The following is a 25,401-nucleotide window of genomic DNA, read 5'->3' as shown; positions in this document are numbered from 1 at the left end:
AATTCTCACAGAGCAGAGTTTGGGCAGTTCATAGCAGCAAAATATAGGCAAATAGAAAAACAGTTGAGATTATCATAAAACTCTTGCATTTGGTGGGAAGGTGAATTTTAGCAAGTGTGTTGCCAGTTTATGCTATAGAAATCCCAGGTGACAGTATTAGCCAATCCCAATTCTTTGTTCTGAGGCTTTTCCACCATACATTTGAGGCAACCACTTTCAATTATTCATGGTTTGTCAAATTGTAGAAGTGTTCTCTAAAGGAAAGGTGGTCTACTAAAGTCAGAGTGTATATGAATATTTACAATGTCTCCATCACCAAGGGGTACCACACCATTAGTGAGCATATATTCGAGGATAGGGTAAAAAAGATGGGACTATATTCATGGCATGTTCAGATGTCTGTTGGTACCTAGAAGTTCCCAGTATTATTCAAAATGCAGGGGACAGAAGAATGAACAAGACATGATTCTTGCATGAGAGATCACCATCAAAGGAATGACAGAATCATAAAGAAGTCATTTAAATATGGTAAGTGTTATTATAGGGTCTACAGAGATTACAAAAAAAAAAATGTAAAGTAGACCCTAACTGGTTTGGATGTGGTAAAATGAGGAAAATTTTCTTAGATTTGATTCTTCAGCTACTCTTGAATGTCATTAAAGGGAGAAAGAACGTGACTCAAGATGAGAAGACAGGGTGTTGAGAAGGGCATTCCAGAGTTACAATATGGTCAAAAGCAAAGAGGTGTATTTAAGCACAATTATCAGCTTGTTATTATTAGGTTATGGCTGCTATATCCTTGATGTAGAGTCAGTCAGTTGGATCTCACCACTGAATTGCAGTTCTGAAGAAAAACTTAAGCTCAAATTATGTGCATAAGAAAAAATTGAGACCAAAAAAAAAGTCTGATGATATGAACTGAGCCAAGATAAAGCAATGGCTTAAGGGGGGTTATGAGAGATGTAATTTGAAGTCAGCAAAGGACAAATCCTAACACTGATTAGTGAATAAGCAGATTTGAAAAGAAATTAGGAGACAAGTAGGTCTAACGAGAGAGAGAGAACTTAAGTCTCACTAGAGGATATTCAGAGTCAGTATAGTTTGGAACAATTACTTCAAATGGCTAATTTCACAGGTGGAAGGTATTAGTGGTAAGAATTAGGAGAGGTGTAGATTTGGGAATGACACTCCATTCTTCAGCATCCTTTAGTTGAGTCTAGAGTATTAAGACCTCATTTTCCTCCTCATAACAGTTTGCACTCTAGATTTATTTCTCTGTATGTTATTGTGAGGGTGATATTAGAGACTGAATATGATAGATCTTAAGGTCTTTACTTTAGGTTTCATGAGCCTCAGTCAATATTTTAAATGGTTGTTAATCTTATAAAAATATATTTAAGTTATCTTCATCTTCCTTGGTAGAAAATCCATAAAGTTTTATCTGAGGATCCAAGAAAATCTTAACAGCTCTTTAAAGAAGTTCATGATCCCCAAATGTTTAAAATCTACTGGAACAAACACAAGGAGTCTTATTTGTTTGCCAGAAGTCACACCAATATTTTTGTGAGAAAACAAACAGAACTAAAGTGACATGAGGACAAATATGTTGATATTAATTGATGAATCTGTGACCACCCCCTTTTTCTGGCCATTGGACTTTGCTCTAATAGGTCAGAAACTATGGAAGCATGATGGACCCACACATGATATTTCCTGTTTTTAAAACATCTTGAAAAATTCTCATCAAGAGAATACTTGCTATGTATATCCTGATGATTTTTTTCCCTGAATGTCTCTTTCAGCGTACAAATTTGGCTTCAGGATTCATAGTTCAGTTAACTGGGAAAAAACCTAAAATGGACAGTTACACTTTGGGACTGATCACCCAAACCCAGCACAAATATCAGACACTTTGTGCTCTGGAAACCAGATTGTCCTACTTGGAGTTCTGTTCAAGATGAGAGAAAAACAAAGAAGCTTCCAACTGAAATTCTGCCTAGAGCATCTGAGCTCATATCTTCATCATTTTCCCTTCAATTAAAAAAAAAAAAACTCACCTTCCCAAAGTCCCCTCAGCATAACAGATTTCAAGATAATATAGTCCATGCATAACTAGTAGAACAGGTGAAGGGAAAGCATCTCTCCTCAGTCTCCTCCTTGTGAGGCAGGCTTATGGAATTAAAGTTACTGCTCCCTTGATTATTTCTGATATTTTTCCATCCTTATGGTATTTTGGGGGAATAATTGGAATTCTATTTGAGAAATGGTTATCCCTCCACCATATATTAGATAGCCCAGGCTCTTTATAATACATAATCAAGACCAAAATCAGGACAACATATTTTTATTTTTATATCAGAGATTGGAAGAAATTCCCTGATTGACAAAATACCTTTGAGAATCCTTAGAATATCCAGTCATGTTTTAATTTCTTGTATTAGTTTCTAAGGCCATGCGCATGCATCTCCAGGTAACACGTGCTAGTATAGAATTTCAAAAGCAAGGACTGCCATCTCTGGGCTGTGACTGTATATCTCATTAGGTTTGAGAAAAAGCGAGGTCTTTCTAACAATCTTAGGCATGCCTTCTTGAGATTCATTTAAATTCAATTAAAAGATATTGCCTTTTTACTAGTAGGGGACATATTTACAAAACCTCCTTTACTATCATTTAAGGAAACATGGTAAGTCTCCATGGATGGAATAGAAACTCTCAGAGTTCACCCACATTTGGTCTTGTCTTCTTCTGAATATATTAGAAGACCTAGGTCTGAGACTATCCTACATATTATTTATATAGAGTCATGTGGTTAGCTTTGGTCAGTGGGTTTTGGGTGGAACTGATATGTGTCACTTCTGTGTATGACATAGTTGTTCATATCATACAGTTTTAGAATTGCCATGAAAATTGTGGAAGTACTTATAGAGATGGAGAATCATGTCAATAAGTTTTTCTGTGTGTACTAAACCAAAAGAAATTCAGTGTCCTGGAGAGTAGCCCAGACCCACAACAGACTTCTCACATGTTGAAGAATAAAACTTTTATTGTGTTCAGTCATTGAAAAGTTTGTCTGTAGTATAAGCCTGCTTTGAATGAAATAATGAAGAGGTGTTATGAAGCATTATTTGCAAAGGGATTTTGATATTGTATAATAAAAGTAGAAAATGTTTACAAGGAAGAATAGTGAAAGAAAATGTTAAAAGTTGAAATGTATAGTTTATCCTGGAGACAAAATGAACAATTAATGTTCACTAGAGTTTGGAGAATAGATCAGTCAGAAGACATAGGTTAAAATATTAGAATAAGATTGTGCCTGATCTTGTTCACAACAGGTGATCCTTTACTGTTGTTGTTAATTTTAGGAAGAAGAAAAGGCACTCGAAAGAGGCTAGAAAAAATGAATGATTTGAAGAAACCTAGGTCAAACTATAGCATCTATAATAGAGTAAAGAGAGGGGGGAAAGCAAGTAGGAATTATAGTCGTGTTCCAAATAACAACATTTCAGTCAATGACAGACCATGAGTTTAATGGTGGTCTCATGAGATTATAATGGGAATGAAAAATTCCTCTTGCCTAGTGATACTATGTCCTTCATAATCATAGTGTGGTAGTGCAACATGTTCATGGTGATGTTGGTGTAAACAAGCCCACCACGCTGCTAGTTCTATAAACATCTAGCACACACAATTTTATATGGTACATAACACAGATAATAATAAATGACTGTCACTGATTTATATATTTACTCTATTACACTTTTTGTCATTATTTTGAAGTGTGTTCTTGTACTTAAAAAACTACATTTTGCTGTAAAACAGTATGCTGTGTTATGCTGGTAGCAGCTCATCCTGTTTGTGTAAGTGTACTCTATGGTGTTCTCACAACAATCAAATCACATAATGATACATTTCTCAGAGTATATCCCTGCCATTAAAGAATGCATGACTGGACATTTGAAAACAAAATATTGAAAAACAAAGCACTTTAATTGACTCCACAGTAGACAATTGTTGGGGTGAAGGAGAGAGATGTCTTAAGGAGAGATATTAAAAGTACAGGTCATAGCAGAAGGATGTTGTTAACATTATATTTAAACAAGCTTTGTGAGCCAGTCAAAATACCTTACATCATGTCATTGGGAAACACTCTGGGTACCAAGCAAATAACTCACTTGGGAGCACAACCTATTTCTTTCTTTCTTTCTTTCTTTTTTATTGTAAACAAACGGGATACATGTTGTTTCTCTGTTTGTAAATGGTGTAAAGGCATACCATTTGTGTAATCATAAATTTACACAGGATAATGTCGTTTGCTTCATTCTGTTATTTTTTTCCCTTCCCCCTACCTCTCCCACCCCTCTTTTCCCTCTATACAGTCCTTCCTTCCTCCATTCTTGCCCCCCTCCCTAACCCTAACTCTAAACATGACACTAACCTCTCCCACCCCCCCATTATGTGTCATCATCCACTTATTAGTGTTATCAAATTCGTCCTTTGGTTTTTTGAGATTGGCTTATCTCACTTAGCATGATATTCTCCAATTTCATCCATTTGCCTGCACATGCCATAATTTTATTATTCTTTATGGCTGAGTAATATTCCATTGTGTATATATATATATATATATATATATATATATATATATATATATATATATCACAGATTCTTTATCCATTCAGCAATTGAAAGACATCTAAGTTGGTTCCACAATCTGGCTATTGTGAACTGAGCAGCTATGAACATTGATGTGGCTGTATCTCTGTAATATGCTGATTTTAAGTCCTTTGGGTATAGGCCAAGGAGTGGGATAGTTGGGTCAAATGGTGGTTCCATTCCAAGTTTTCTAAGGAGTCTCCACACTGCTTTGCAGAGTGGCTGCACTAATTTGCAGCCCCACCAGCAATGTATGAGTGTACCTTTCTCCCCACATCCTCGCCAACACCTGTTGTTGCTTGTATTCTTGATAATCGCCATTCTAATTGGGGTGAGATGGAATCATAGGGTGGTTTTGATTTGCATTTCTCTTATTACTAGAGATGTTGAACATTTTTCCATATGTTTGTTGATTGCTTGTATATCTTCTTCTGTGAAATGTCTATTCATTTCCTTAGCCCATTTGTTGATTGGATTATTTGCATTCTTGGTGTAGAGTTTTTTGAGATCTTTATAGATTCTGGAGATTAGTGCTCTATCTGAAGTATGATTGACAAAGATTTTCTCCCACTCTGTAGGCTCTTCCTTCTCATTGCTGATAGTTTCCTTTGCTGAGAGAAAGCTTTTTAGTTTGAATCTATCCCAGTTATTGATTCTTGCTTTTATTTCTTGTGCTATGTGAGTCCTGTTGAGGAACTCTGGTCCTAAGCCGACATGTTGGACCTACGTTTTCTTCTATAAGATGCAAGGTCTCTGGTCTGATTCCAAGGTCCTTAATCCATTTTGAGTTTAGTTTCATGCATGGTGAGAGATATGGTTTTAGTTTCATTCTTTTGCATATGGATTTCCAATTCTCCCAACACCATTTGTTGAAGAGGCTATCTTTTCTCCATTGCATATTTTTGGCCCCTTTGTCTAGTATGAGAAAATTGTATTTATTTGGGTTTGTGTCCATGTCTTCTATTCTGTACCATTGATCTACCTGTCTATTTTGGTACCAATACCATGCGGTTTTGTTAATATTGCTTTGTACTAGAGTTGAAGATCTGGTATTGCGATACCCCCTGCTTCACTCTTTCTGCCAAGGATTGCTTTAGCTATTCTGGGTTTTTTATTCTTCCAGATGAATTTCATAAATGCTTGCTCTATTTCTGTAAGGTACATAATTGGGATTTTAATTGGAATTGCATTGAATCTGTATAGCACTTTAGGTAGTATGGCCATTTTGACATATTAATTCTTCCTATCCAAGAACATGGGAGATCTTTCCATATTCTAAGGTTTTCTTTAATTTCTTTCTTTAGTGTTCTGTAGTTCTCATTGTAGAGGTCGTTCACCACTTTTGTGAGAGTGATTCCCAAGTATTTTATTTTTTTCGATGCTATTGTGAATGGGGTAGTTTTCCTAATTTCCCTTTCTGAAGATTCATCACTTATGTATAAAAACGCATTAGATTTATATGCATTGATCTTATATCCTGCCACTTTACTGAATTCACTTATGAGATCTAAAAGTTTTTTGGTGGAATTTCCTGGTTCCTCTAAATATATAATCATATCATCAGCAAATAGGGTTAGTTTGAGTTCTTCTTTTCCTATTCATATCCCTTTAATTTCTTTGGTCTGTCAAATTGCTCTGGCTAGAGTTTCAAGGACGATATTGAAAAGAAGTGGTGAAAGAGGGCATCCCTGTCTTGTTCCAGTATTTAGCAGGAATGTTTTCAGTTTTTCACCATTTAGAATGACATTAGCCATGGGTTTAGCATAGATGGCCTTCACAATGTTAAGGAAAGTTCCCAATATCCCTACTTTTTCTAGTGTTTTGAGCATGAATGGATGCTGCATTTTATCAAATGCTTTTCTGCATGTATTGAAATAATCATGTGATTCTTGACTTTAAGTCTATTGATATGGTGAATTACATTTATTGATTTCTTGATGTTGAACCAACCTTGCATCCCTGGGATGAAACCCACTTGATCATGGTGCACTATCATTTTAATATGTTTTTGTATGCGATTTGCTAAAATTTTGTTGAGAATTTTTGCGTCGATGACCATGAAGGATATTGGTCTGAAATTTTCTTTCCTCGATGTGTCTCTGTCTGGTTTAGGTATCAGGGTAATATGGGCTTCATAGAATGAGTTTGGGAGGGTTCCCTCCTCTTCTATTTTATGGAATACTTTGAGAAGTATTGAAATGAACTCTTCTTTAAAGTTTTTGTAGAACTCAGCTGAGAACCCATCTGGTCCTGGACTTTTCTTTGTTGGTAGGCTTTTGATGACTTCTTCTATTTCATTACTTGAAATTGGTCTATTTAAATTGTGTATGTCCTCCTCGTTCAGTTTAGGCAATTCATATGTCTCTAGAAACCTGTTGATGTCTTCAAAATTTTCTATTTTGTTGGAGTATAGATTTTCAAAATAGCTTCTAATTATGTTTTGTATTTCAATCATGTCTGTTGTGATATTTCCTTGTTCATTCCGAATTTTAGTGATTTGGCTTTTCTCTCATTTTCTCTTTGTTAGTGTGGTTAAGGTTTATCAATTTTGTTTATTTTTTCGAAGAACGAACTATTTATTTTGTCAATTTTTTTATTGTTTCTTTTGTTTCAATTTCATTGATTTCAGCTCTGAGTTTAACTATTTCCTGTCTTCTACTACTTTTGGTGTTGGTCTGTTCTTCTTTTTCTAGGGCTTTGAGCTGTAATGTTAGGTCATTTATTTGTTGAGTTTGACTTCTTTTATTAAATGCACTCCATGAAATAAATTTTCCTCTAAGTACTGCTTTCATAGTGTTCCAGAGATTTTGATATGATGTTTCTTTGTTCTCATTTACCTCTAAGAATTTTTTAATTTCCTTCCTAATATCTTCTGTTATCCATTCATCATATAATAGCATATTGTTTAATCTCCAGGTGTTGGAGTAGTTTCTGTTTTTTACTTTTTCATTTATTTCTAACTTCAATTTATTATGATCTGATGGAATACAAGGTAGTGTCTCTATCTTCTTGTATTTGCTAACATTAGATTTGTGGCATAATATATGGTCTATTTTAGAGAAGGATCCATGTGCTGCTGAGAAGAAAGTGTATTCACTCTTGGTTGGATGTAATATTCTATAAATGTCTGTTAAGTCTAAATTATTGATTATGTTATTGAGATCTATGGTTTCTTTGTTCAATTTTTGTTTGGAAGATCTGTCCAGTGGTGAGAGAGGTGTGTTAAAATCACCTAGTATTATTGTGTTATGGTCTATTTGGTTTCTAAAATTGAGAAGGATTTGTTTGACATACATGGATGAACCACTGTTTGGGGCATAGATGTTTATGATTGTTATATCTTGCTGATTTATGCTTCCCTTAAGCAGTATGAAATGTCCTTCTTTATCCCTTCTGACTAACTTTGGCTTGAAGTCCACATTATGTGAAATGAGGATGGATACTCCAGCTTTTTTGCTGAGTCCATGTGCATGATATGTTTTTCCCCATTCTTTCACCTTAAGTCTATGGGTATCTCTTTCTATGAAGTGAGTCTCTTGCAGGCAACATATTGTTGGATCTTTCTCTTTAGTCCAATCTGTCAGTCTATGTCTTTTAATTCATGAATTCAGGCCGTTAATATTCAGGGTTATTATTGAGATATGATTTGTATTCCCAGTCATTTGGTTCATTTTTTAAATTTTATTTATTTATTTATTTTTTGGACACAACTTGGTTCCTCCTTTATTTGACAGTTCCTTTAGGATAATTCCTCCCTTTGCTGATTTGCTTCTTTGTTTTTTATCTCTTCCTCATGAAATATTTTGCTGAGAATATTCTGTAATGCTGGCTTTCTTTTAGTAAATTCTTTTAGCTTTTGTTTATCATGGAATGATTTTATATCATTGTCAAATTTGAAGGTAAGTTTTGCTGGGTATAAGATTCTTGGTTGGCATCCATTTTCTTTCAGAGCTTGAAAAATGCTGTTCCGGGCCCTTCTAGCTTTTAGGGTCTGGATTGAAAAATCTGCTGATATCCGTATTGGTTTCCCCCTGAATGTAATTTGTTCTTTTCTCTCACAGCCTTTAAAATTCTGTCTTTATTTTGTATGTTAGGTATTTTCATTATAATGTGCCTTGGTGTGGGTCTGTTGTAATTTTTTTGTACTTGGAGTCCTATAAGCCTCTTGAACTTGATTTTCCATTTCATTCTTCAGATTTGGGATATTTTCTGCTATTATTTTATTGAATAGATTGTTCATTCCTTTGGTTTGCTTCTCTAAGCCTTCCTCAATCCCAATAATTCTCAAATTTGGCCTTTTCATGATATCCCATAGTTCTTGGAGATTCTGTTCATGATTTCTTACCATCTTCTCTGTTTGGCCAACTTTGTTTTCAAGGTTAAATATTTTGTCTTCTATATCTGAGGTTCTGTCTTCCAGATGTTATATCCTATTGGTTATGCTTTCTATGGAGTTCTTAATTTGGTTTATTGTTTCCTTCATTTCAAGGATTTCTGTTTGTTTTTTTTTCAATATCTCTAACTCTTTATTGAAATGATCTTTTGCTTCCTGTATTTGCTCTTTTAACTGTCGATTGGTGCGATCATTCAATGCCTGCATTTGCTCTTTCATCTCATCATTCAATGCCTGCATTTGCTCTTTCATCTCATCGTTTGCTTCCCTTATCATTTTAATTATGTACATTCTCAACTCCCTTTCTGTTATTTCTTCTGCCATGCTGTTGTTGCACTTTATTGATGTAACATCTAGATTTGTTTGGGGCATTTTCTTCCCTTGTTTTCTCATATTGTTCAGGAATCAGTGGATCATTAAGATATTGCAGATTTCCTCTATTGACTTATAATGTCCCTGAAGATTGCTAGTATATCCTCTCTTATCCTTCAGTAGCCTGGAGTCTTGGAGGAAGTTGATAATGCGTTACTCCACAAGGAAGCTGCCTCTCTAGGGGTGGTGACCCTCAGGTGGGGTATATTCCCTGATAGTGGGTAGAGGTGCCTCCACTTGTTGACGAATGGTCATCCAAAGGTTAACTAGGCTGCGGGCTGAGGCAAGGCCTGTTTTTGCCTGTGTCTCTGGTTTTACCGTCCTTGTTGGAAAACCTCACCCAGGATGGAAGACTCACCCAGTGGAGAGGTCTCGCTGGTCAGTTTCCCTCCTAGAGGTTCCCCTCAATGTTCAACGACCACCTGGACTGGGCTGCCTTCTGCAACATTCCCAGCACCCCGGACCTACCTCCTGGGCCTGGGAGCCTCACCCTTCGCAGACGAGTCTCCTTAGGCTGCCTCTCCTCAGAGAATCTGCCCGCAGTCCTGGAACCTTTGCTCCACCCCAAGTGTATCTCTGTGCAGCTCTTACACCAAGAAGCTGCCTAGGACCTGGGACCCTGCTCTGCACCTAATTGCCTGGCTATGCGGCCCCTCCTCTGAGTCACCACCTGGGGCCCCATACAATAGCTCCAAGTCCCAGAGACCTGCCACACACCTTTTCCTCCAGATAGTCACCAGGTGTTCTGACGCAGTCACTAGGAGTCCAAGCAACTCACTTCACATCTCCTCCTCCCGCCAACCGCCCTTAGCCCTAGGCAGTCACTCCGAGTCCAAGTGACCCACCCTGTTCCTCCTCCTCCTCCTCGGGTAGCCCCCTGGGTGTTCAGGAGCAGTCCTCTGAGACCAAGCGACCCACCGTGCTCCTCCTCCAGGCAGGCCACCGGTTTCAGGAGCGGTTGCTTTGAGTCCAAACAACTCACCACTTGCCTCCTCCTCTGAGCAGCCACCCAGAGCTCTGATGCAGTCACTCCTAGACCAAGCAACCCACCACGTTCCTCCTCTTCCTCCGGGCAGCCCCCCGGTGTTCAGAAGTGGTCGTTCTGAGTCTAAACTGCTCACCGCACAGCTCCTCCTCTGGCTACCATCTGTAGCTCTGATACAGTCACTCGGAGACCAATTGACCTGCCGCGCTCCTCCTCCTCTTCCTCCAGGCAGCCCCCTGGTGTTCAGAAGACGTCATTCTTAATCTAAACAGCTTGCCACACAGCTTCTCCTCTGGCAACCGCCTGTAGCTCTGGTGTAGTCCCTCCGAGTCCAAGCGACCCACCGTGCTCCTCCTTTTCCTCAGGGCAGCCCCGGTGTTCAGAAGTGATCGCTCTGAGTCCAAACAGCTCACCATGCAGCTCCTCCTCAGGCAGCCACCTGGAGCCCCAGTGGTTGCTCTGAGTCCAAGCGCTGTGCTGAGCAGCTACCTCTACGATATTCCCAGTTGTCCGTGTTTACCGCTCCAGCAGGGGGAAGGGCGTCTCACTGGGCAACTCTACTTCACAAAGTTCCCTGCGTTCTGGGACTACCGCCCCATCCGGGACGCCTCCCCAATGGGAGGGACTCACCCAGCGACTTTGAGTTGGTCCCAAGTCTCTCACTATCTCCTCTTTTGAATCCTGTGTCCTGGAGCAACATGAAATGCAGCCGCCCTCTAGCTGCCATCTTGAAAACCCCCACAACCTATTTCTGAAATGACATTGGTCTCTCTGTAGATGATGGATTTTATATGTCCTTAAGTCCTCACTTAGCCTCAGCCAATCTTGACAGTTTTTTATTCACCTATCAGAAAAAATGTGCTAGATTATTATTATCTAAAAATAGAAAATTATGGACACATTTCTTATACATTAAATTTTATATCATGTATAAATATGAGATTAAAATGGTTCAAAAATCAAAAGGTAATAACCCCAAATAAGATAGTGTCCATGTGAACTCATATGTTAAACATCAGTGCCCTTTTTCAAAAAAGAAAAAAACAAATTGGGATATCTGGTTCTCTAGTGCATCCTTCCAGAGACATGCCAAGTAAATTCAAGAAAGTTATATAAAAATATGTGTAAATATCTTCTTTTCTCTATGCTGCTACACAAAGGTCCTGTCTATTATACATGAACTTGCTTCTCCATCTTCCTCCCTTTAATTACCAAGGTGTTGTAGACATCATCTCCATCAATACAGAAATATTTGCTCATTCCTCTTATTTTGCTGTATACTGTACCCTTGTTTGAATCTATCATACACATTTTACTTGCCTCCTAATAATACACATTAAGATAGTTGCAACATTTTGCTGTTAGAAGAACCTATGATTATTTTTAACAAATAGCTATAGGATATATACTTCAGTAAAATTTGCTGAAGCAAAATTATTGGCACATTTCTTTCATATCAATTTATACTGCCACAAGCAATGTGTGAGAATTACTTACACTTTTTTTAAATAATTTTTAAAATTTTTACAGACTGTATTTTGATTCATTGTACACAACACATTTCAGGGTGACATTTTATTATCACCATTCATGCATTCAAAGAGACTAATATTTACTTTGAGAATATACATGTTCTTGATTTCTCTAAGTTTTTTTTTCTTCTGAGTGTTGTTCATGTAGCCTTTGATTTTACTCATGGTTCTTTATTTCATGACACTTTTCCTCCCTTAATTTTCTTATCTTCAAATTTGTTGCTATTGTATGAATTTGTTTTTTGAATCTAGTTAAGAAAAAATATTTCTTGCTCTGCAATTTTAAAAAGTTCATCTGTATTTTCTTCTCACATCCTTTGCTAGTGCCTTTCTGAAGGAATCTTGTCATTCATAAGTATTCTGACTCATTCACAAATTGCTTTAAAGAATCAGCATGTGCTGAATTCAAGCCAAACACCTCTTCAAAGACATTTTTAAAAACTAATGAAAACTTTTTTTTTTTTTTTTTTTTTTTTTTTTTTAGAAATTAAAGGTTAACAGGAAAGGTTATATGGTTGAGAGGTCACAGAACAAAAGTTCATAAATTCTTAAACAGTCAGGAGTGATGGTACATAATTATAATCCCAACCATTTGGACCATTGAGCTGGAAGATCACAGGTTAGAGACCAGTCTAAGTAAATTAGTGAGACCTGGAGCAACTTAGTGAGACCCTGTCTCAAAATAAAAATAAAAAGGGCTGGGGATGTGGCTCAGTGGTGAAGAAACCCTGGGTTCAATACTCAATGTCAAAATATACAAAACAAAACAAACAAAAAGATTCTTTGAAAAGATAAAAATCCCCAGAATTTCATAAGTGGAGTGAGCAGTGTTAATCTTCAAGCAAGAGTAAAAATATAAGGCTGTCTAACTTTTCTATGACTTGCAGGAATTTGGAATTCATTAGTGTAAAGAAATGGCATAAACTGAAAACAGGTATTCAAAAAGTTTCAACAATGAAAAATCCATATGCAGCTGATATGTTTTGAATTGTCTTATTCAACAGATCTGATGTCAGGAAAAGCAAAATGAAACAAGACAGATCTTTCCTGGTGCTCTCCTTTTAAAAAAATACCCCATGCCAGAATAACAAAGAGATTCAACAAGAATGATCTTACTATCCTCCCCACCTTTTAAAGAGGTGATATAACCAAAACCCGTCATCTAGGAAATTCCTCAAAACTCAAACAAATAATTTTTTTCTTTCTTATTAGTGGCAGTGGAAAAAGTCTTATATTTCAGTTGTTGTGTGCTTTATTAATTATAAGTAGGCAATAACTAATCTCCAATGTTCATTGAGATCTGATTATATGCCAACTTCCAAGGATGTTTCACATATTCCACATACCATCATAGGGTTCTCACAGTAGTCAGAGGGTTGGGAGTATCATTGCATCCCATTTTATAGATGAGGAACTGCAATATAGGAAATCTTGTTAAATTGATGTGAAAACATATAACATAGAAGTAAACTCAATCCTTTAAAGCAACAATTCAAAATATCACACAGCTCAAATTTACTATTAATCAACTGTTCAACTTTAGACAAGTAACAATACCTAAAAGCATTGTTTATCTACTCTATTATTATGGTTTGGATATAAGGTGTCTCCAAAAACTCATCTGTGAGATGATACATGAATGTTCATATGAGAAATGATTATGTTATGAGAGACATAACCACTACTCAGTGATAACTGTAGGCAGGTGGGGTGTGGGTGGAGGAGGTAGATCATGGGGAGTGTGCCTTTGGAGTATGTATTTTGTCCCTGGTGAGTGGCTCTCTCTCTGCTTCATTGTTACCATGTCCTGAATTGCTTTCCTCCATCACATTCTTCTGCTGTAATGTTCTTCCTTTTAGACCCATAGCAATGGAGTTGGCCATCTATGTACTGAGACCTCTAAAGCCATGAGCCTCCAATAATTTTTTTCTCCTTTATATTATCCTTGTCAGGTCTTTTGGTCACAGTGGTGATAAAGCTGATTAAAACCTTTTTCTTGTCCACTAACTTCTTAAAGTAACTGTGATAATCTAACAAAACACTTATTAAATGTGAGAATATAATGGGAACAAAAAAATCAGTACAAATGATAGGATATTACATAGTTCATAAAGATGATGGCTTTATTTGAAAGTTGAAGTCAATGGAAACTAATGGGATAAAATATCAACACTAAATCTTCCAGCTAATATTTACCTGATTTTGTCTATAATACATTGGCAAAACTATAAATTTGTCTATTATTGCCTTAGGATACCTCCTACTCACTTACCTAGGAATGGGTCTGGAATTAGCAGATTTAGGAATCTGTTCTTTTCCTTCCTTTCAGTTTGCCGTAAGATAGTTTGGTCTTTGTTGCAGGTGGGAGGAAACTCTGAACCCTTGGGATTCTTAAGTAGTAGAAGTGTATTTGTTATTCTTGAGCCCCTTGGATCACACCTGAATAGGTGATTAAGGATGGGGTGAGGTTATCAGAAAAAAACAGCACAAAATTAGCAGTCAGGGGATAGGGATGGTCATAGTTATGGTCAGTAAAGGGATTTGGAGATGGAGTACAATCCTGTGGCCAATGATTCAATCAATCACGCCTCAAAACTAGGAACTCTAGAGCTTCTGGTTAGTGAACATGTGGATGATGTCTCTAGCTTGATGTGATTGCTGTCATTTATAATAATGCTGCAATTATATGTGTTGCAGTTTCCTGCATTTTTTGTAGTCATAAGAGTGAATTATTGAAGAGGCAAGAGGTTGTGGGCATCCTCATATTTGTAACCAAGGGCATCCTCATATTTGTAACCAATCAGTCATATTGGCATTTGCAGTGAGGGCAGTCTTGGGGACTCTGTCCTTAAGCCTGTGGTACCTTCAACTTTGGTTTGTTAGTGTCAGACTTGAACTGGTTCCGGATACCGGAGTACAGTTCCTTTCCTATCCCTACTGGTTCAGGAGACCTGTCTAGAATCCATGCAGCAGTACTTTCCAAAGACAAAGCAACCCCAGAATGATGGTGTTTCCCTCCCTTCCTTCAAATCTAACTTGTTCCAGCTAACTTTTAGTCTTCCATTTTTTTCTATCCTAGGCAGCCTCATTCGGGGTTTGGTATTAATCATAACAAAGCACTTGAGCTCTAAGATCTTAAAAATGCATGTTGACACAGTGGAAAAGTCTCTGAGTTAGGAGTCTGTGGAGCTGGGTTCAAATCCCTGCACTGATGAACTTCAAGTTGAGTGATCAAGTCACTTTATCACTTTGGAACTTGTTTGAAAAATTTATTATATGTCATAAGTACCATGAGGAGGTATTTCCCAGAAATTTTCCCACATTTCACATACGGGGATGTTATAGTGCTCTGAGGACTCTCAAATTCAGTGACCAAGGTGAGATATTTACTGTATCACTTTAAGAGATGCCAGTGACTTCAAGATGCTCCAGGTAGTGCTGTACATGTGGCATCTATTTTAGTCCTTGTGAAATCATGAGGTAAGAATCAATTTCCATTTTTCAGATGAAAAACTGAGATGAAGCTTTCTTTTTAAAAGTCAAATAACTACTAAATGTCAGACCCAGATTTTAATTCTGTGCTACATAATCTAATCCCAATGACCAATAGTCCTCCTATCTACCATGATTCACTACTTCCACCTCTGGATACCAGCTCTACGGAGAGACAAATGAGGTCATATCTAGAGGTTCTTCCTAGGACTCATCAAATCAACCACCTACTCTGCTGGTCCTGTATATCAGTTAGGTTTAGATCTGGCAAAACTTAACTGAAAACTTAACAAATAGACCCCAATGGTCATTCTTCTTTCATGTAAGCATATAAGAAGTTGAGCCATTCTGAGAAAGTGTGGCAGCTCCATGCATCATCATGGATCCAGACCCTGAATTGTTTCCCATTTGTTCATTTGTTTTTGTGCTCTATCATCATTAGTGCTTCAACCCAAGATCCCATGTGGCTGCTGTAGTTCTGGTCATCAAGTTCACTTTTCATGCAGCAAGAATGAGAAGGAAGTACAGGGAAAAATGGCCAACCTCTCAAACGAGGCAGCTCCTTTTAGGCTCTTTTACTGGAAGCCCAGGATTGAAGAAGAAAAAGAACAATAGTAAACTAACCAAGTGTAGCTGTCCCACCAAAATTAGAGTTCTGTTTCTAAGGATAAAGGGGAGAGAGGATGGGTGACTAGCAACAGCCAGCTCCCATCCTCTTAAGACAATGTTATTCAGAAAAGAAAAGACATTGCCTCTGTAGGTACCACACCCACTTCAAGGACAGCATTTGCTCCATTGTGACCACAACTTCTCTGAAATGCCAAACCCCTCTGAGATAATGACCCCTCAGAATTCCCATTCTGGAATATTCAAGTGATTTCTCCTTCTGGTTTACACTGGTACTACAACATCTATTGTTTGGTTAAATCATTTTACTATTTTCCTAAGTGTTCCAGTTAATTTTATGAATTCACCCATTGATAGTTCATATTTACTTTACCACCTAAGGAATGGGATAAATTCAAGCACAGAGCAGTGAAATGCCATTCAAATGGCAGACAGCGGTCACTAGATAATAGGGATTCTGAAACAGAGTTTTAAAAGGTAGAAAGGCAAGAAAGAAAGAAAGAATAGAGGAAGGAAAAAAGGGGGAAAGAAAAAGAGAAGAGGGGGAAGGAGAGATATAAGAATGGAGGGAGGAAGGGAGGAAAGAAAGGAAAGAAGGGAGGAGGATGGGATGACCTAACATTCAGTGGCTTACTGTTTTTGGTAAGGGAGATGTCTACTTTCTCCAAGCTTCTAAAACTGGACTTAATTGTTCATGCAGGATGTTTCCAAGCATATTATTGTGAATTGAATATCTATGTCCCTCTAAGCCCCTAGTTTGGCAATATTTGGAAATTATTCTCTAAGAAAGCAATTAAGGTCTAAAGGATGGGGATCTGTCACAATAGGTTTAGATTTCTTGTAGAAGAAATACAAGAGCTCTCTCTTTCTCCTGGTATGAGCTGAGAAAAGCCTACATTGAAAATGTAGCCCTCTACAAGCCAGGAGGAAAGCCCTCACCAGAAACAGAAACATCTGGAACTTTGATGTTGGACTAACGACCTCCATACTTCTGAAACAATCCATTTATGTTGTTAAAATCACCCTGTCATAGTATTTTGTTATCCAAACAGACTAATAGATATACATAAAAATTAATCCAACAACACTAGTGCTTTCCTTGTTTTGAGGGTCTTATGCACAGCCCCTTCATCTCTGACCCTTGTCTTTCTCAGGATGTGAACTGGGATCACTTTTTGACTCTTTATGCCCCAAATGGTGAGAAAATTGGTGCTTATACTATTCTGACCTGTTAGAGAGGAACAAGTAGTAGCCATCTTTTTGACCTCCCTGCTATGTAAGGAAAACCTGATATGAAATCAGAGGCTTTTGCTGATTATGATCCCTGTTTATCATTCATCTGGATGTAATGGATACCCATGGTCATGCCCATATTTCAAATGTACCAGTATAGAGTTTGCCCAGAGATCAGCACAGTAACCACAAAATCCAACCTTGGCGTCTTACGTCACACACATGGCATCTCTGTACCAGTCAAAAGACTGAGGGAGACTGTGGAGACCACCCAACTCTATTTTGCTACTTGTGATGGCACTGAATTTCAGTTTTAGGTAGACTGATATTTCTTGTCTCCTGCTTGTCAAGGGAAATAACACTAGTCAATTGTTTGTTTGTTTATTTGTTTATTTTTTTTCTAAAGACCTACTAGAGAGACATTGTGGATTCTTTCTTGCTCTGGAAAACATGTTTGCCTGTTATGTTCATATAAGACAGTTATCATGATGATAGGCCAAAACCAAAGGGTTATGGAAGAAGACAGATATCCAAAGACCAAAGCACCATCTTTTCACCTATACTTGAGCACCTTGAAACTGAATGTACAGGGACATTGGGAGAAATTATAGAGAATCTTCAGGAAATGTAGACTGTTGGCACAACTAAAGTGAATGGCTACTTCATTCTCTAAACCCATGATGTTTTGTATTAGTTAAGAGAATAACATGGGCATTGGCCACATGAACTGGTTCTCCTCAACACCAATTTTATGGGGAATTCAAGAGAAGAACAGCAAGACATAAGAAGTTAGTTTCCATTTTTTTTTCTATTGTTGACTCAAAGTAGAACAGGACATTTTGTGTAAGAACATTTTCTAACACTGAAATTCTGGGTATTTTATTGAAGAATGAGCCAAAACACAGCTAATTATCCATTCCATCTTAAAACCACATCTTTTAAAATAATAACTGGGATTATTATTATTATTATTTTAAAATAAGGTCTTGGGATTATTCTCAGGAGCAACAGATTGTGACATTTCACAGGGGTCCAGTCCTTACAGAGTCAATCCAGAAATCCACTTGACTAAAACCTCTTCTAAGCATTGAGATCTACAGAAAGGTTTTGCCTGGTTCTGAATGTATCTATCAATCTACACAAACCTATAGGTTGGGGTGATGTCGGAATGTCTTTGATCCTACCAAACATAGTTGCTCTTGCTTTTCTGACATTCACTGGATTCATCAGAAATTTTGCTTCTACCAGTGTCAAGCCTCTGCTTTGCAAGTCCTTGATCTAAATGTATGCACCCTATATTACTATACTGTTTGGAAGTCTGACTGGATGAAGAGAAGGACTTTGGTTATTTTAGGATTAGATGTTGACTGAATTCCTTAACTGGAAATAATCATTCCAATATTATTGGCAACCTCTCAGATCCATTCTTTCTGATTGTAGAGATGGAGAAATGCAAGTATTTAAAGTTATGTCAGAGCTCCTCATAAGGAAAACTGCCTAGCATTTACGTCCCTACTATTTTGTAGCACATGGTTCATTAATCGCTCGATCTCTGGGCTCTACTCTCTGACTCTCAGTGCCCGCCATAGACCTTAGGTGTGGTAACTGGTCAGTAGTGATCTCCTGCATTGCTTCTGGGAAAGCTCTCAGGTACCTTGTAATACACCTTGAGTGTAGTTTTTGAAAGATGTCTAACTCCCTTGAGACTCAGGCTGGACTGATTCTCTCACCAGCCTCCCTAACAGAAAGGAAGCTGGCAGAGAAATATCAACTTTATTCTCTTGTTACTTTCCAGATCTTGACATAAATACTACAATAATAACACTCAGAGAAGTATTTTTTCTACTAAGAACTTGGTACTTTTTGAATTTCAGTATTTTTATTTGTATGGAAAACTCTATCAATCAGACAAATGGCTTTTAGGGTTTATTCCATTTTCCATAATAGGAAAGTGGATAGTGACATTTAAATTTTTTAGCAGCCATTCATCAATAGGTTAGGTCAATTACAGGGGAGTTTTCACATTGTTATCTCATCTCCTTCCCCATAAACTCAAGTGTCACAAGGAGTTAAATGATGGTGCCCCATCTACAGGCTTAAAGGCAAGTCTATGTGCACTTCTGTGATTTGGAAAACCATCTATGATTTGTACATATGGCCAAGTCTGAGTTTAGGAGGATTGTGGGGAACATTTAAATTATCCCCTATCAAGGAAACAAGTTCAAAATAAGTAGAGAGGAGTTAATTTTAAATTGAAGTTATTTTATTGGTAATTTCTTCACAACAAAAATCATGCTATCCCATTCTAATTATTTATACTCTGTTTAAATTTTCTAGAGTGTGTGAATCATAGATTTGGCTTCTAATCGCGGGTATCATTTTGAATACCTGGAGAGAACCAGGATTCATTTAAATAAATAATTAACTATTTGTAAGCACACAAAATATGATATTTATATCAAAAATGATACAAAACTCTACACTGAGAATTGTCATAATCAAGAATTTACTGTTCTGTTATTTTCATTTTGAAAACTGCTCTAAAACTTTATTTGCACTTATTATTTTTGAAAAATGCAGGTGAAGAATCATATAACTCTAAAAGGATCTACCCTAAATACCCTTGGAAACCTGGTCTTCTTTATTTTTCAAATGAACAAAACATTTTTCTATTTCAGGGATTTCAATTTTCTTTCTCTGTCTAGAATGCTTCTTCCCCAATGTCTGAAGGTATGGCATTGGATCTCAGAACAAATGTCACCTTCTTGGATGACCCTTCCAGTTCATGAAAACTAATTTTCTTTCTTACCATGTCATTCTCAACTAAATTACCCAGTCTTATTTTATGTATAGCTATCAATCTGATATTTAAATAAAAGGACCTTATTATTACTGGTAACAGAAATTTAGGAAGACACACTTTCACAAATCCTAGGCCATTCATTACATAAAACATGAAAATCTTAGGATTTGGAGTTACTATGCTCCACTCCAAAATAACTCAATCCACAATGGTAGTTTCCACTGAGATCGTTACTCATTTCTTTTTTTTTTTATTGTAAACAAATGGGATACATGTTGTTTCTCTGTCTGTACATGGCGTAAAGGCATACCAATTGTGTAATCATAAATTTACATAGGGTAATGTTGTTTGATTCATTCTGCCATTTTTTCCCCTCCCCCCCACCCCTCCCACCCCTCTTTACCATCTATACAGTCCTTACTTCCTCCATTCCTGCCCCCCTCCCTAAACCCAACTCCAACACCAACACTAAGCCTTCCCACCCCCCATTATGTGTCATCATCCACTTATTAGCGATATCATTCTTCCTTTGGTTTTTTGAGATTGGCTTATCTCACTTAGCATGATATTCTCCAGTTTCATCCATTTGCCTGCAAATGCCATAATTTTATCATTCTTTATGGCTGAGTAATATTCCATTGTATATATACCACATTTTCTTTATCCATTCATCAATTGAAGGACATCTAGGTTGGTTCCACAATCTGGTTATTGTGAACTGAGCAGCTATGAACATTGATGTGGCTGTATCTCTGTAATATGCTGATTTTAGGTCCTTTGGATATAGGCCAAGGAATGGGATAGCTGGGTCAAATGGTGGTTCCATTCCAAGTTTTCTAAGGAATCTCCACACTGCTTTCCAGAGTGGCTGCACTAATTTGCAGCCCCACCAGCAATGTAAGAGTGTACCTTTCTCCCCACATCCTCGCCAACACCTGTTGTTGCTTGTATTCTTGATAATCGCCATTCTAATTGGGGTGAGATGGAATCTTAGGGTGGTTTTGATTTGCATTTCTCTTATTACTAGAGATGTTGAACATTTTCCATATGTTTGTTGATTGCTTGTATATCTTCTTCTGTGAAGTGTCTATTCATTTCTTTAGCCCATTTGTCAATTGGATTATTTACATTCTTGGTGTAGAGTTTTTTGAGATTCTTTATAGATTCTGGAGATTAGCGCTCTATCTGAAGTATGATTGGCAAAGATTTTCTCCCACTCTGTAGGCTCTTTCTTTGCATTGCTGATAGTTTCCTTTGCTGAGAGAAAGCTTTTTAGTTTGAATCTATCCCAGTTATTAATTCTTGCTTTTATTTCTTGTGCTATGGGAGTCCTGTTGAGGAAGTCTGGTCCTAAGCCGACATGTTGAAGCTCTGGACCTACTTTTTCTTCTATAAGATGCACGGTCTCTGGTCTGATTCCGAGGATCCTTAATCCATTTTGAGCTTAGTTTCGTGCATGGTGAGAGATATGGGTTTAGTTTCATTCTGTTGCATATGGATTTCCAATTCTTCCAGCACCATTTGTTGAAGAGGATATCTTTTCTCCATTGCATATTTTTGGCCCCTTTGTCTAGTATGAGAAAATTGTATTTATTTGGGTTTGTGTCCGTGTCCTCTATTCTGTACCATTGATCCACCTTTCTATTTTGGTACCAATACCATGTCATTTTTGTTACTCTTGCTTTGTAGTAGAGTTGAAGATCTGGTATTGTGATACCCCCTGCTTCACTCTTTCTGCCAAGGATTGCTTTAGCTATTCTGGGTTTTTTATTCTTCCAGATGAATTTCATAATTGCTTGCTCTATTTCTGTAAGGTACATCATTGGGATTTTAATTGGAATTGCATTGAATCTGTATAGCACTTTTGGTAGTATGGCCATTTTGACAATATTAATTCTTCCTATCCAAGAACATGGGAGATCTTTCCATCTTCTAAGGTTTTCTTCAATTTCTTTCTTTAGTGTTCTGTAGTTCTCATTGTAGAGGTCTTTCACCTCTTTTGTGAGATTGATTCCCAAATACTTTATTTTTTTTCGAAGCTATTGTGAATGGGGTAGTTTTCCTAATTTCTCTTTCTGAAGATTCATCGCTTATGTATAAAAATGCCTTAGATTGATGTGCATTGATCTTATATCCCGTTACTTTACTGAATTCACTTATGAGATCTAAAAGTTTTCTGGTGGAATTTCCTGGTTCCTCTAAGTATACCATCATATCATCAGCAAATAGGGATAGTTTGAGTTCTTCTTTTCCTATTCGTATCCCTTTAATTTCTTTGGTCTGTCTAATTGCTCTGGCTAGAGTTTCAAGGATGATATTGAATAGAAGTGGTGAAAGAGGGCATCCCTGCCTTGTTCCAGTTTTTAGAGGGAATGCTTTCAGTTTTTCACCATTTAGAATGATATTAGCCATGGGTTTAGCGTAGATGGCCTTTACAATGTTAAGGAATGTTCCCAATATCCCTATATTTTCTAGTGTTTTGAGCATGAAGGGGTGCTGTATTTTATCAAATGCTTTTTCTGCATCTATCAAAATAATCATGTGATTCTTGACTTTAAGTCTATTGATATGGTGAATTACATTTATTGATTTCCTGATGTTGAACCAACCTTGCATCCCTGGGATGAAACCCACTTGATCATGGTGCACTATCTTTTTAATATGTTTTTGTATGCGATTTGCTAAAATTTTGTTGAGAATTTTTGCGTCGATGTTCATTAAGGATACTGGTCTGAAATTTTCTTTCCTTGATGTATCTCTGTCTGGTTTAGAAATCAGGGTAATATTAGCTTCATAGAATGAGTTTGGGAGAGTTCCCTCCTCTTCTATTTTCTGGAATACTTTGAGAAGTATTGGAATGAGCTCTTCTTTAAAAGTTTTGTAGAACTCGGCTGAGAACCCATCTGGTCCTGGACTTTTCTTTGTTGGAAGGCTTTTGATGACTTCTTCTATTTCATTACTTGAAATTGGTCTATTTAAATTGTGTATGTCCTCATCGTTCAGTTTAGGCAATTCATATATCTCTAGAAACCTGTTGATGTCTTCAAAATTTTCTATTTTGTTGGAGTATAGATTTTCAAAATAGCTTCTAATTATGTTTTGTATTTCAGTTGTGTCTGCTTTGATATTTCCTTGTTCATTCCGAATTTTAGTGATTTGGGTTTTCTCTCGTCTTCTCTTTGTTAGTGTGGCTAAAGGTTTATCAATTTTGTTTATTTTTTCGAAGAACCAACTATTTACTTTGTCAATTTTTTGTATTGTTTCTTTCGTTTCAATTTCGTTGATTTCAGCTCTGAGTTTAACTATTTCCTGTCTTCTACTACATTTGGTGTTGGTCTGTTCTTCTTTTTCTAGGGCTTTGAGCTGTAGTGTTAGGTCATTTATTTTTTGAGTTTTACTTCTTTTATTAAATGCGCTCCATGAAATAAATCTTCCTCTAAGTACTGCTTTCATAGTGTCCCAGAGATTTTGATATGATGTTTCTTTGTTCTCGTTTGCCTCTAAGAATTTTTTAATTTCCTTCCTAATATCTTCTGTTCTCCATTCATCATATAGTAGCATATTGTTTAATCTCCAGGTGTTGGAGTAGTTTCTGTTTTTTACTCTTTCATTAATTAGTAACTTCAGTCCATTATGATCTGATAGAATACAAGGTAGTGTCTCTATCTTCTTGTATTTGCTGACATTAGCTTGGTGGCATAATATATGGTCTATTTTAGAGAAGGATCCATGTGCTGCTGAGAAGAAAGTGTATTCGCTCTTGGTTGGATGGTATATTCTACAAATGTCTGTTAAGTCTAAATTATTGATTGTGTTATTGAGATCTATGGTTTCTTTGTTCAATTTTTGTTTGGAAGATCTGTCCAGTGGTGAAAGAGGCGTGTTAAAATCACCTAGTATTATTGTGTTATGGTCTATTTGGTTTCTAAAATTGAGAAGGATTTGTTTAACATACATGGATGAGCCACTGTTTGGGGCATAGATGTTTATGATTGTTATATCTTGCTGATTTATGCTTCCCTTAAGCAATATGAAATGTCCTTCTTTATCTCTTCTGACTAACATTGGCTTGAAGTCCACATTATCTGAAATGAGGATGGATACTCCATCTTTTTTGATGAGTCCATGTGCATGGTATGTTTTTCCCCATCCTTTCACCTTTAGTCTATGGGTATCTCTTTCTATGAGGTGAGTCTCTTGCAGGCAACATATTGTTGGATCTTTCTTTTTAATCCAATCTGCCAGTCTATGTCCTTTGATTGATGAATTCAGGCCATTAACATTCAGGGTTATTATTGAGATATGATTTGTATTCCCAGTCATTTGGTTCATATTTAAAATTTTTGACACATCTTGGTTCCTCCTTTATTTGACAGTTCCTTTAGGATAATTCCTCCCTTTGCTGATTTGCTTCTTTGTTTTTTATCTCTTCCTCATGAAATATTTTGCTGAGAATGTTCTGTAATGCTGGCTTTCTTTTTGTAAATTCTTTTAGCTTTTGTTTATCATGGAATGATTTTATTTCATCGTCAAATTTCAAGGTAAGTTTTGCTGGGTATAAGATTCTTGGTTGGCATCCATTTTCTTTCAGAGCTTGAAAAATGTTGTTCCAGGCCCTTCTAGCTTTTAGGGTCTGGATTGAAAAATCTGCTGATATCCGTATTGGCTTCCCCCTGAATGTAATTTGGTTCTTTTCTCTCACAGCCTTTAAAATTCTGTCTTTATTTTGTATGTTAGGTATTTTCATTATAATGTGCCTTGGTGTGGGTCTGTTGTAATTTTGTGTATTTGGAGTCCTATAAGCCTCTTGGACTTGATTTTCCATTTCATTCTTCAGATTTGGGAAATTTTCTGATATTATTTCTTCAAATAGATTGTTCATTCCTTTGGTTTGTTTCTCTAAGCCTTCCTCAATCCCAATAATTCTCAAATTTGGCCTTTTCATGATATCCCATAGTTCTTGGAGATTCTGTTCATGATTTCTCACCATTTTCTCTGTTTGTTCAACTTTCTTTTCGAGGTTAAATATTTTGTCTTCAATATCTGAGATTCTATCTTCCAGCTGTTCTATCCTATTGGTTATGCTTTCTATGGAGTTCTTAATTTGGTTTATTGTTTCCTTCATTTCAAGGATTTCTGTTTGGTTTTTTTTCAATATCTCTAACTCTTTATTGAAATGATCTTTTGCTTCCTGAATTTGCTCTGTTAACTGTCGATTGGTGCGATCGTTCAATGCCTGCATTTGCTCTTTCATCTCATCGTTTGCCTCCCTAATCATTTTAATTATGTACATTCTGAACCCCCTTTCTGT

This window comes from Sciurus carolinensis, unplaced genomic scaffold (genome assembly GCF_902686445.1).
Source record: "Sciurus carolinensis unplaced genomic scaffold, mSciCar1.2, whole genome shotgun sequence".
NCBI lineage: Eukaryota > Metazoa > Chordata > Mammalia > Rodentia > Sciuridae > Sciurus > Sciurus carolinensis.
This window is presented reverse-complemented; position numbering follows the sequence as displayed.